This window comes from Convolutriloba macropyga, chromosome 10 (assembly GCF_964194025.1).
Source record: "Convolutriloba macropyga chromosome 10, txConMacr16.3, whole genome shotgun sequence".
In the NCBI taxonomy this organism is placed as follows: domain Eukaryota; kingdom Metazoa; phylum Xenacoelomorpha; order Acoela; family Convolutidae; genus Convolutriloba; species Convolutriloba macropyga.
Window position 1 is genome coordinate 3,020,480 of NC_134477.1, and position 11,913 is coordinate 3,032,392.

General features: G+C 32.9%; 1 protein-coding gene across 1 annotated transcript in view; it reads right to left on the reverse strand.

Moving 5' to 3' along the window:
• Positions 1–11,497, reverse strand: part of LOC142348366 (sideroflexin-1-like) — a 134,568-nt gene extending 123,071 nt beyond the window's left edge. Inside the window, exon 1 of the mRNA XM_075399687.1 lies at positions 10,693–11,497. The gene's annotated coding sequence lies outside the window, so the exon portion shown is untranslated. The remainder of the gene's footprint in view (positions 1–10,692) is intronic.
• Between the last annotated feature and the right edge of the window lie 416 nt (positions 11,498–11,913).

The window sequence follows — 11,913 nt, forward strand, 5'->3', positions numbered from 1 at the left end:
TCAAGTTTTTGATTTCGAATATCAATTTTGAAAAAAGCTCTTTTAGGGCTTTTCCGGATCTATTCTGTGTCGCCCCCACCTTTTATAACCCCCAGTTACAAATTATATGTTGTTATATAGCACGTTACCACGTAAGAAAATAGAACTTGCACCTGGGGGTCCGTATACGTCATAAAATTGACAGTCCGAATGTAACCCACAAAGTCTAGTGGTCTATTAATGGACTGGTGGTTGATCTGTCTATCTTATTTCTTTAGTTGTTTCAATTCATGGAAGGCCACAAGCGTCCATCGCGGCTATTTTCCGGCAATTTGCCGGCTATGTTTTTATTTTAGCAACAAGCTTTACTTCGGAGTGAGAGCAATGGAGATCACTCAAAAATGGAGAACGAAAGCGTGAAACAGTCACTTGAGAAGTCAAAGAATATTCTAGAAGAAAAGCGCAAAATGGTCAAGCAAAAAATTTGCATAAAAAAGACCAACACGCTGACAATAATTGCTATGAATTTCATTCAAGAGCAATTGAAAACTAACTAGCCAACAAATAGAGGCAATTTATTTCTACCCAACAAGAAACTGCTTATGAGTACAATTTTCTCACTCCAAGAGGATGATAAAACTAGACAAAGCTAACCTTGGAAGTTTAAATTTGACAAAACTTCTTCACGTATGAAGTACAAGAAAACTGATATCATGTACTAGTGCAATTAAGCTAGTGCATCTTGTTTAACTAATTAGCGAAAAGTCACAATAATTTTTTTAGTGATTTTGAATCTCTCATAGACTTCACGCTTCAAAATCGGAAACATATGTAGCCGAAGATTCCCTTTTACTCGAAAAAGAAAAACTCAATTTATACCCCAATTTTTCAAGAGTTTTCCAATGAAAAGTTGGAGACATCCTAATGTGTCTACAAAAAAAAACTTCCCTCCCAGCCCTTAAAATGTTTAGATGCTTTGGTTGAAAAAAATATTAACGCATCTTGGATTTCGCTAATATTTTATCAGCTAACACGAGCTCGTATGAGATTCGGAAGATCTCGTCTGGTTCTCGAAATGCAAAACATAAACCGACAATTGAAGGAAGAATTGCTCTTGAACGACAGGCAATGCAATTTAATTCCCGGACTGTAGCCTAGATCAGTTTTTCTTTATGGGTGCAAAAAATTTACCCGCCAGGATTCGAACCATTGACCTCCCGATCCGTTACACCGATCACTTCCAATTTCACCATCAGAACCTTCTTCTTGCTCTGCTGCAACCAATTTATATTAGCAACAAGCTTTACTTCGGAGTGAGAGCAATAGAGATCACTCAAAAATGAAGAACGAGTGAAAAAGTCACTTGAGACGTCAAAGAATAATCTAGAATAGCGCAAAATGGTCCAGCGAAACATTTGCATAAAAAAGACCAACACGTTTACAATAATTGCTATGAACTTCGTTCAAGAGCAATGCAAAACGTAAAAGGTCCAACCAAAATGTACTGCAAATCAGTTGCAAAGAGGATCGCAAAAACCGTTACAATTAGCTTTTTGTAATATTTTGTGATTTTGTTTTATAGCAGGTTTGAAATGTTTGGTTTCAAGGTAATATCTAGAGCAGTGTATGTTTGTACGCAGTTTGCAATTTACAAGCACGAGTGAGAAATGATGTCCACATTTTCTCTTTTTGTATAACAAAAATTGTATACTCATGGCAACAAAGAGTATGACCAGAGCAGTGTAGAAGGGTGATATAATTAACTACCGGGAAATCAGGGCATCCCTCAAACAATTTTTTAACATAGCTCGCAGATTGCCAGAAAATAGCCGCAATAGCTTCGTAGATCTGCAGTCTCAAAAAAAACAGTTAAAAAGACCGACCAAAAAAATCGTCTTTTCATTGAAGGCTGATATGTTATATTTTGATTAAAAATCTGTGCAAGTTTTTGCTGCCTCTATTAGCTGCTCTCTAATAACCTTCATTTAGAGTGACACAAACCCATTTAACCTTACCTCTTTGAATTAAAGTAAATAAAAGTCAATTTCAAAGCGAGGAAGTCCTTTTTGAGAGTGAGGTAAGTCAAGTGTGACAAAAAGTTTAATCACGCGAATGAAGAAAAAAACTCGCTCCACTAAGAGCGAAAAATGACGTCAAGCACGCACTTCAGTTGAAATTTCATGCACGAATGAACAAAAAACAGATTTGAAGTGGTTGTGACGTCATATGGCCGTAATAAAAATCGCGACGAAATAAAAAAAACATAGCAAGACAAGTCCTGATGTACAATTCAAAGAAATTTCATTGACTAAACAGAAAAACTAGACCTACAATGGACTATGAGTGAATTGGGAAAACCATTTCTAAAAAAAATCAGATGAAAAATTTAAAAAAAAAACAGAAAATCAATGCCGCATATGACCTAAAAATAACTAGCGAGAAATGGAAATTTAGTTCAAACAAAAAACTAGGCCCAGAATGAACTATGAATGGATTGGGAAAACTATTTAGAAAAAAATGCAATCAAAAATTGAAAAACAAAAGTAAAAATCAAGTGAAAATGCCGCATGCGAACAAAAAAACCACTAGCGAGAAAGCGAATTCTTTTTGAAACACCGTTTTCTCTCTGTTTCAAAATTAGAGCGAAAAAAATTCAAGCCGCAAAACCTTTCGCTTTTTTGCTTCACTTACTGTTTCGGAATTTTAAAAAAAAATCAGATAAAAATATAAGAAAAACCGAAAATCAATGTCAAATCATGTGAACAAATCCACAAGCGAGATATGAAGATTTAATTCAAACAAAAAACGAGGCCTAGAATGATCTGTGAATGGATTGAGAAAACCATTTAGAAAAAAATCCGATCCAAAAATTGAGAAAAACAGTAAAAATTAGAGACATTGCCGCATGCAAACAAAAAAACCACTACCGAGAAACCGAAATTTTGTTCAAACACCGTTTCTCCCTGCACTAAAAAATTAGAGAGGAAAAATTTCATAATACTGTTTGAATGTATCGGAATATTAAATCCCTATGACCAGAATACATGTGACAAGGAGGTTGCTATTGACATAAGACTTCTGCCAACTTATGCTTTTCTCGTGTTAATTTTTAATTTTTCTCGGCTCTCATAAGGCCTCTACACAAAATAACTGTTACACTGAAAATAAACAAAACAACATTTGATTAAGCAAATTTGACTTTTTGAGCGAATAACGCACTACAAAAATAGCAGAAAGTTCGGTTTGCTGTAACCATCAAAACAAAAACTATGTTGTATCATTGAGATCACAACAGTTTAAATGCAATTCATTTATGTTGTTTTTTTAAGGCACAACATTTGTTACGATTTTGGTGAAACTATTCCATTGATTAAGTGTGGCATGAAAAAAGTAAGTTCAGTTAAATTGCCAACAAGAAGACAGAACTACTGGAGAGAAATGCAAATTTGATTGCAACAAAAAACTAGGCGTAGAAAGAACTATGAAGGGATTGGAAAAACCAATTGGAAAAAAAATCCGATCCAATAAATTGAAAAAAAAACAGTAAAATCAGACATTGCCGCATGTAAACAAAAAAACCATTACCGAGAAACCGAAATTTTGTTCAAACACCGTTTTCTCACTGTACTAAAAAATTAGAGAGGAAAAATTTCATAATACTGTTTCAATGTATCGAAATATTAAATATCTATGACCAGAATACATGTGACAAGGAGGTTGCTATTGACATAAGACTTCTGCCAACTTATACTTTTCTCGTGTTAATTTTTAATTTTTCTCGGCTCTCATAAGGCCTCTACACAAAATAACTGTTACACTGAAAATAAACATAACAACATTTGATTAAGCAAATTTGACTTTTTGAGCAAATAACGCACTGCAAAAATAGCAGAAACTTCGGTTTGCTGTAACCATCAAAACAAAAATTATGGTGATTATTGAGATCATAACTGTTTAAATGCAATTCATTTTTGTTGTTTTTTTAAGGCACAACATTTGTTACGATTTTGGTGAGACTATTCCATTGATTAAGTGTGGCATGAAAAAAAGTAAGTTGAGTTAATTTGTCAACAAGAACACAGAATCACTGGAGAGAAATTTAAATTTGATTGCAACAAAAAACTAGCCCTAGAAAGAACTTTGAAGGGATTGGAAAAACCAATTGGAAAAAAAATCTGATCCAAAAAATTCAAAAAAAAAGTAAAAACCAAAGTGAAATTGCCGCATGTGAACAAAAAAATCATCAGCGAGAAAGCGAACTTTTGTTAAAACTCCGTTTTCTCACTGTACTAAAAAATTTCACGTCGCAAAAGCACTCGCTTTTTCGCTCCATTTCCTGTTTCGGCGTGACAAAATCACTACTCCAATTTTACAATTTTACTTCAAAAATCATGAAAATGTGTAAACAGATCTTAAAAACGTAGCCGGAAGAATTCCAGAAACAACTCGAAGTAGAAATCCATAACGCCATCCAACTACTCATCACAAAAAAACGTGCCTGCACTAATTTATGATTATCCTGAAACAAAACAATAAAACAAAAAAAAATAAAAACAAAAATCAAATCTTGGAATATGATAAAAAATCTGATCAAATTTTGTTACCAATTGAGATCTCGAAATAACTATCTCTGCCCAAAACTACTTCATCAAATTAAATAGTACTTACTAAAACCACCTATGTGAGTTTTGAAAAAATACTTGAGGCCAAATTATGAAAAAAAAACAACTTGCACTACAAAATTGGAAAAAATTAATAAATTTTTTAATATTACAGAAGCATATAAACCCAAAGAAAAATCCTTACAGCCGATGGGGTATCCAGATGCTCGCAAACCAATTGGAAAGTCATAATAGTCTAGGAAATTTGCCTAAAAAACAGGGAAAAAAACGAAAAAATTAAGAAAAAGTTCCGATTTTCGCCATATTTCTCAACAAAAAAATGACTCATATCCATAAAACTGTAACCAGTTGTTATCGAAAATTTGGTCAAGTATAGGGGTTCTTTTCAATCCCCATTTGAGCAAGTAACTAAAAAAAAACTCGGTCAAAAAAACGCAAAAATTAGCCCGCAAATTAGCAAAATACATAAAAAACCGAATTAGCATAAAATTCAGATGAATTTCCAGAAACCTTCAAACCACTGCCAAAAACAGCCTAAAATTAAAACAAAATCATAACTAAACCTCTTAACTAACCTCTAACCTCAAACCTCGAAAAAAAACTGCTTAAAAACGCCGCACGAGAACAAAAAATTTCGCTCGCTTACAGAATTCTTTTTTCGCACCTCAATTTCTCGCACTCTAGAAAACAGCGATATGAACAAAAAACCATTCTTTTCACTCCACGTTTCATTTTATTCAGCAACAAAATCACTCCAAATTTTTTCAGGTGTTTCATTTCCCGCTTCAAAATTCACTCCAATAAAATTGATTTAAAAAAGGACTTCTCCAATACTCCTCTTCGAGTCGTAAAAAAAGACAGCGCCCCAATACAATTCAAATTCTTTGAATTGTGAAAACCAAGAGAAGGCCAATAATAGCCCCAGCTATCGCTGTGCGGCTATTAAACATAATAACATCTTCGTAAGTATGAGACAATTATACTATCCAACTGGAAACGCCCAGCGAGAAACAGGTTTCTACAATTTTTCTAAGGTAATAAAGTCACATTCGGAAGGCTACAAAACTTCAGACGCATAGAGTAGAACAGTTAGAAGGAAAACACGATACAAGGTTCGTAGAAATTTTTGTTGAATTCGTGTCAATTCTAGAAATATTGAGCAACAAGTTTTCAAATTCTCAACGATATGATGTCACAATACAAATTATTAGAGACATAAGATCTTTGACAAAATTAGAGGGGGAAAATTAGAGAATCGAAGAAACGTCACAACGACTAAGAGCAAAATGTCAAGGAACGTCATAATCATAGCAAATTGCAATTTCGATTATTTGAAATCTATTCTGTTCAGGTTGCACCAATCCACAGATGCATTCAAATAAGACTTAAAGTCCAAAAGGAAAAGATTGAGTTTTCAAAGGAAAAAAAGCCTGATTGATCTTCAATTACGAAAAACGATTCGTTGCAGTTATATCATTGAGAAAAAATGAGAGTTTTCCTCGACCGTATCTTTATTAAACATCAACCATTTAAAGTTAATTATTGCGTTATGTAATTATTGCGTTATATTATGATACATCAGTCTGTGTCTGACTCAATTAGAATTCAAAGATTTTAAAAAAAACTGAAGTCAAATTGATGGCTGCTAACCGTTTAAAAATCTCAGAAAGAACGTTTCGGTCAAAAACTTGCCAAATTGGATGTAGAGGTTAAAATACTTTTTAATAAGACTATGATGTGTGCGAGTTTCATCCAGATAACTGAAAATGAACCCAAAAAGTATTGTGTATTCAGTGAATTCCTTCAATTAATCCATGTGATTTAATCGCAGCCATGAGATTTTAATTCAAAAATGCAAAAATGGAAAACAAAAAAAAATGGGAAATTACTCGATAAGGTGGTTATATTATCTATGAGGCAAAAATGTCTCAGTTTTTCTCAAATTATTTCTAGCAACGTTTCTTTGAATGTGTTGTTGGTAAAACGGAAGAATTATTTAGCATGTAGAAGTCTAACTAATTTATAGTTATATTGAAAACCAGCAAAATCAGTTCGAATAAATCTGTTTGATAAATTGAGACCAGTACCAGGACAAACCCTCGAATACAGAAAAAGTAGAATAAAAAAATGTGGCCACATGGTTCATTTCATTATCACTGATGTCTTTTGATATCGATATGGCAAATAAGGTTACGGAAACGAGAAAAAATCAGACTTGAGCTATCAATAATTAAAATACATGTTAGGAATTAGAGTGCAATTAGAACCTTCATGAAGCAAATACCACATGCTATTTATACATAAGGTGGTGTCTTACTTATTGAAAAACAAGTAAATTTTGAACACTTTCCAAAAGCTAAAAATAAAGTAAACAAACTCGGATTTGGGGGCAATTTATGACAATGTAGCAGTAAAAAATTTGAGATTCAAATAATTAAGAGCTCAACTAACTTTTTTCACATCTTTTTCTACGTTACAAAACTGAATTAGTTAAGTTTTGATAGCTTCGTATAAGCTGATAAGCTGCGTCCGAGACGCACCAACATGAAGACGTAAATTATTAGAGAACAATTGAGACCTGTGACTTATTTTTCTGCCGGACAGAAAAACTGTTCTTCAGCAGAGAATGAGAAATTACAATAACCTTCGCTTAATTGACAACAAAACTATTGAAATTAGTTCCTTCGAAAAAAGACGTAATAATCATTAAAACAAGAAAGCAGACGGAACAATTCGAGTCTCAAAAATTTCAAATTGATATCATTAAAATCTGTGATATCCTCCATATAGAGACAAATCATCAAGACAAAATTTTAAAAAGTATTTTTTTGGAAAAAGAAATTTTTTATAAGCAGGTATATTATACGAGTATCAATGAAACAACTGAAAGCACAAACAAACTTCTTCTTTACAATTAATCAAGATCAGGCAAATCATCAACAAGCACCATTAAGAGAACTAGAACGAAAGAACGTTAAAATGTTTTTTAAAAGTAAAAAAAATGAAGCCAAGCACTAAAAGAACTCACTTTTTAAATTTATTATTAACAGTCGTGAAATCTGATATTGAAAAGGAGTTAACAGTAAAAGTAGCAATCACAGCACCTCACATCAACAAAAATTCGCTGAAGTCTTTCTCTCTTACTAAAATATCAGCATTTCGCGCCCTAAAAGTAATCATTTTTGCGACCCGTTCTGCCCCAGTGTGGCTACGATCACGCCACACACGATTTTTTATTCGACTTGAAAGTCATCAAAACGCATGTAAAGTTCTTCAAAAAACCTGCAAGCGATTACAATCAAAATTAAATGAAATGGAAACTCGGTAATGGCTGAGTACATATAACTTGTTTCGACTTTCGGTCCGCAATCAAGTACAAACACAAAAGCTGTGCATCTTGAATGATTTTTTCTTTTAACTTGAAAATATCAAAACGCACGTAAACTTCTTTAAAAAACTCTGCAAGCAATTACAATCAAAATAGTCAGAAATGGAAACTCGGTAATGGCCGAGTATAACGGATGAATTATTTAGCATGTAGAAGTCTAACTAATTTTTAGTTATATTGAAAACCAGCAAAATCATTTCGAATAAATCTGTTTGATAAATTGAGACCAGTAGCAGGACAAGGCCTCGAATACAGAAATAGATAGAATAAAAAATGTGGCCACATGGTTCATTTCATTATCACTGATGTCTTTTAATATCGATACGGCAAATGAGGTTACGGAAACGAGAAAAAATCAGACTTGTGCTATCAATAATTAAAATACATGTTAGGACTTAGAGTGCAATTAGAACCTTCATGAAGCAAATACCACATGCTATTAATACATAAGGTGGTGTCTTACTTATTGTAAAACAAGTAAATTTTGAACACTTTCCAAAAGCTAAATATAAAGTAAACAAACTCGGATTTGGGGGCAATTTATGACAATGTAGCAGTAAAAAATTTGAGATTCAAATAATTCAGAGCTCAACTAACTTTTTTCACATCTTTTTCTACGTTACAAAACTGGATTAGTTAAGTTTTGATAGCTTCGTATAAGCTGATAAGCTGCGTCCAAGAAGCAACAACATGAAAAAGTAAATTATTAGAGAACAATTGAGCCCTGTGAATTATTTTTCTGCCGGACAGAAAAACTGTTCTAATTGGTTTCTTCGAAAAAAGACGTAATCATTAAAACAAGTGAGCAGACGGAACAGTTCGAGTCTCAAAAACTTCAATTTTATCATTAAAATCTGTGATATCCTCCATATAGAGACAAATCATCACGAGAAATTTTCTTGGAAAAAGAAATTGTTTATAAGCAGGTATATTATACGAGTATCAATTAAACAACTGAAAACACAAACAAACTTTTTTTTAACAATTAATCAAGATCAAGCAAATCATCAACAAGCACCATTAAGAGAACTAGAACGAAAGAACGTTAAACATAATATTTAGTTTTAAAGTGAAAAAAATGAAGCCAAGCACTAATAGAACTCACTTCTTAATTTTTATTATTAACAGTCGATAGATCCAATAGAATACGTCGATAGAACACATGATAGATCCAATTATTTTGCTGACGTCCGTTCGCATCAATTGAGAACTATGCAATGAAGAGCTACAATAAGCGCAGGACTTAAGCACAAGAATTTACAAAATTCAAGTAAACATTGAAAAACTTACTTCGGTAAAAAATTCTAATTTGTACTTACAGCAAATAATATGCTATAACTACATATGGTAAGATTATAACTTGGCAAAAAAGTATCCTGTCGAATTACCCATCAAAGCAGCATATAATACTGTTTCAATGTATCGAAATATTAAATAGCTATGACCAGAACACATGTAACAAGGAGGTTGCTTTTGACATAAGACTTCTGCCAACTTATGCCTTTCTCGTGTTAATTTTTCTCCGCTCTCATAAGGCCTCTACACAAAATAACTGGTAAACTGAAAAAAAAACAATATTTGATGAAGCAAATTTGATTCTTTGAGCAAATAACGCACTACAAAAATAGCAGAAAGTTCGGTTTGCGGTAATCATCAAAAAAATTATGGTGTATCATTGAGATCACAACTGTTTAAAGGCAATTCATTTTTGTTGTTTTTAAGGCATAACATTTGTTACTATTTTGGTGAGACTATTGCATTGATTAAGTGTGGAATGAAAAAAGTAAGTTCAGTTAATTTGTCAACAAGATCCTCGAGAATAATTTTGTTTGTTCGACTATGTGTTATGTAATTTGCGCTGGGAAGTTTCTAGCCACATCTAAATGCTAGGTTGTGAATGGTGATGTAGTTGTATATGTGCAAAACTGAACGTATTTCAAGACGCTATTAAAGACCCAAAAACACTTTTGTTGATTCTCAGATCCTTAGAATTTTTGTATTTCGATCTGAAAGAAATTGTTTCTAATCGATTTGCACTATTAGTCCGATTCGAAAAGATATAGCTTCTTGTTGCCATATAACTTGTTTCGACTTTCGGTCCGCAATCAAGTACAAACACAAAAACTTTGCATCTTGCATGATATTTTCTTTCAACTTGAAAAATATCAAAACGCACGTAAAGTTCTTTAAAAAACTCTGCAAGCAATTACAATCAAAATTGTCTGAAATGGAAACTCGGTAATGGCTGAGTACATGAAGCTTAAAACTTTGCATTAACTCAATTTGTTTTTCTAAAACGCAACTTTTTTATTATATTTTAACAAAAATATTTTTGTAAGGATTCACAAAAACAATAAGATACTCTTTGTTCTAAGATACCCTCGAAAATTTGCTAGCTTTCCGAATTTCTTGAATTTTGTCCAAATCTTTGCTATATTTGATCAAAAATTAGGCCAATTTGCCCTCAATTGGGGGTCAAAAATGATGTAAAAACTTTTTCGAAAGAAAACACTGGGAGCCGAAACATATTAGATCCAATTAGTTTGCCAACGCCTGTTGGCAGTGTCTACATAATTATAAATCAATTGGTGCATAGTTCACAATAAGAGCTATAATAAGCGCAGGACTTAAGCATGAAACGTTACACAGTTCAACTGAACATCGAGGTACTTACTTGGGTAAACTATTCAAATTGGTACTTACAGCAATTTATTTGCCTTAACTGTACATCTGGTAAGATTATAACTTGGCAAAATAATATCCTGTCGGACTATCCATCAAAGCACCAAATAATATTGTTTCAATGTTTCGAAATATTAAATATCTATGACCAGATTACATGTAACAAGGAGGTTGCTATCGACATAAGCCGTCTGTCAACTTATGCTATTCTCGAGTTAATTTTAAACATTTCTCGGCTCCCATAAGGCCTCTGCTCAAAATAACTGGAATGAAAATAAACAAAACAAGATTCGATAACGAAAATTTGAATTTTGAGCAAATAACGCACTATAAAAATAGCAGAAAATTCAGTTTTCAGTAACCATCAAAAGAAATCGTGGTGCATCATTGAGATGACAACTTTTCAAATGTAATTCAGTTTTGTCCCAAATGAAGCGTCAATGTTTCCAGTGGCATAAGCATCTGAAAACAAAAAAAAACAATCAGATTTAATTTAAAAAACGTAAATAAACACCGTCATCAGTAATATTGAGCGGTTTATGTTGTTGTTGTTGTTGTGACTTTTCGGCATCAAGCCGAGGGGATTGCTCCCATAGAAGTTTTGGTCTTGATTCCACTATTTTCTGCAATCGGAGCAATCACAGAAAGTGGTCCATGTACACACTACTCTTTCGTTGAAGTTCAACATCAGACGGTCCCACATGAATGACAGAAACCAATGAATGTAAAAGAAACCAATTTGTCAAATTAAATTTACTTCCGATATTTAAAACAAACGTTTTCGAACTTTACGTTCATCGTCAGGTTAAAACTGTTTCACAAATTGTTAAAGGATAAAATGAATATGTATTTACATTTGTCTTGAGACCACAATTAAAACAATTCTAGGAACTATTCTAAAAAATTCAATCGAAAATTTTTCTTATATACAATAATTAGCCTATTCTCCCCAGTTGTGCCTTTGCATGAAGCAAAATCTGTCAAAAACAGAACAAACAAAAAGCTGAGGAAAAATTTAAAAAGAAATTTCTATTAGTAAAAAGAACGTTACTGAACTATGCAGTCATCGTCATGAATATGTTACAATTGATATACAACCAAACACGGCTCCAATATTTTTTTGCGTCGCACAGCATATTCTGACATTAGCATTTGGTAGCCTAAGATGAATCATACTTTTGTGTTAAAGTTACTGTCATTTTTGCGTGCTTTGTGTTTGAACGCTTGGTTTTCTTTGTGGGG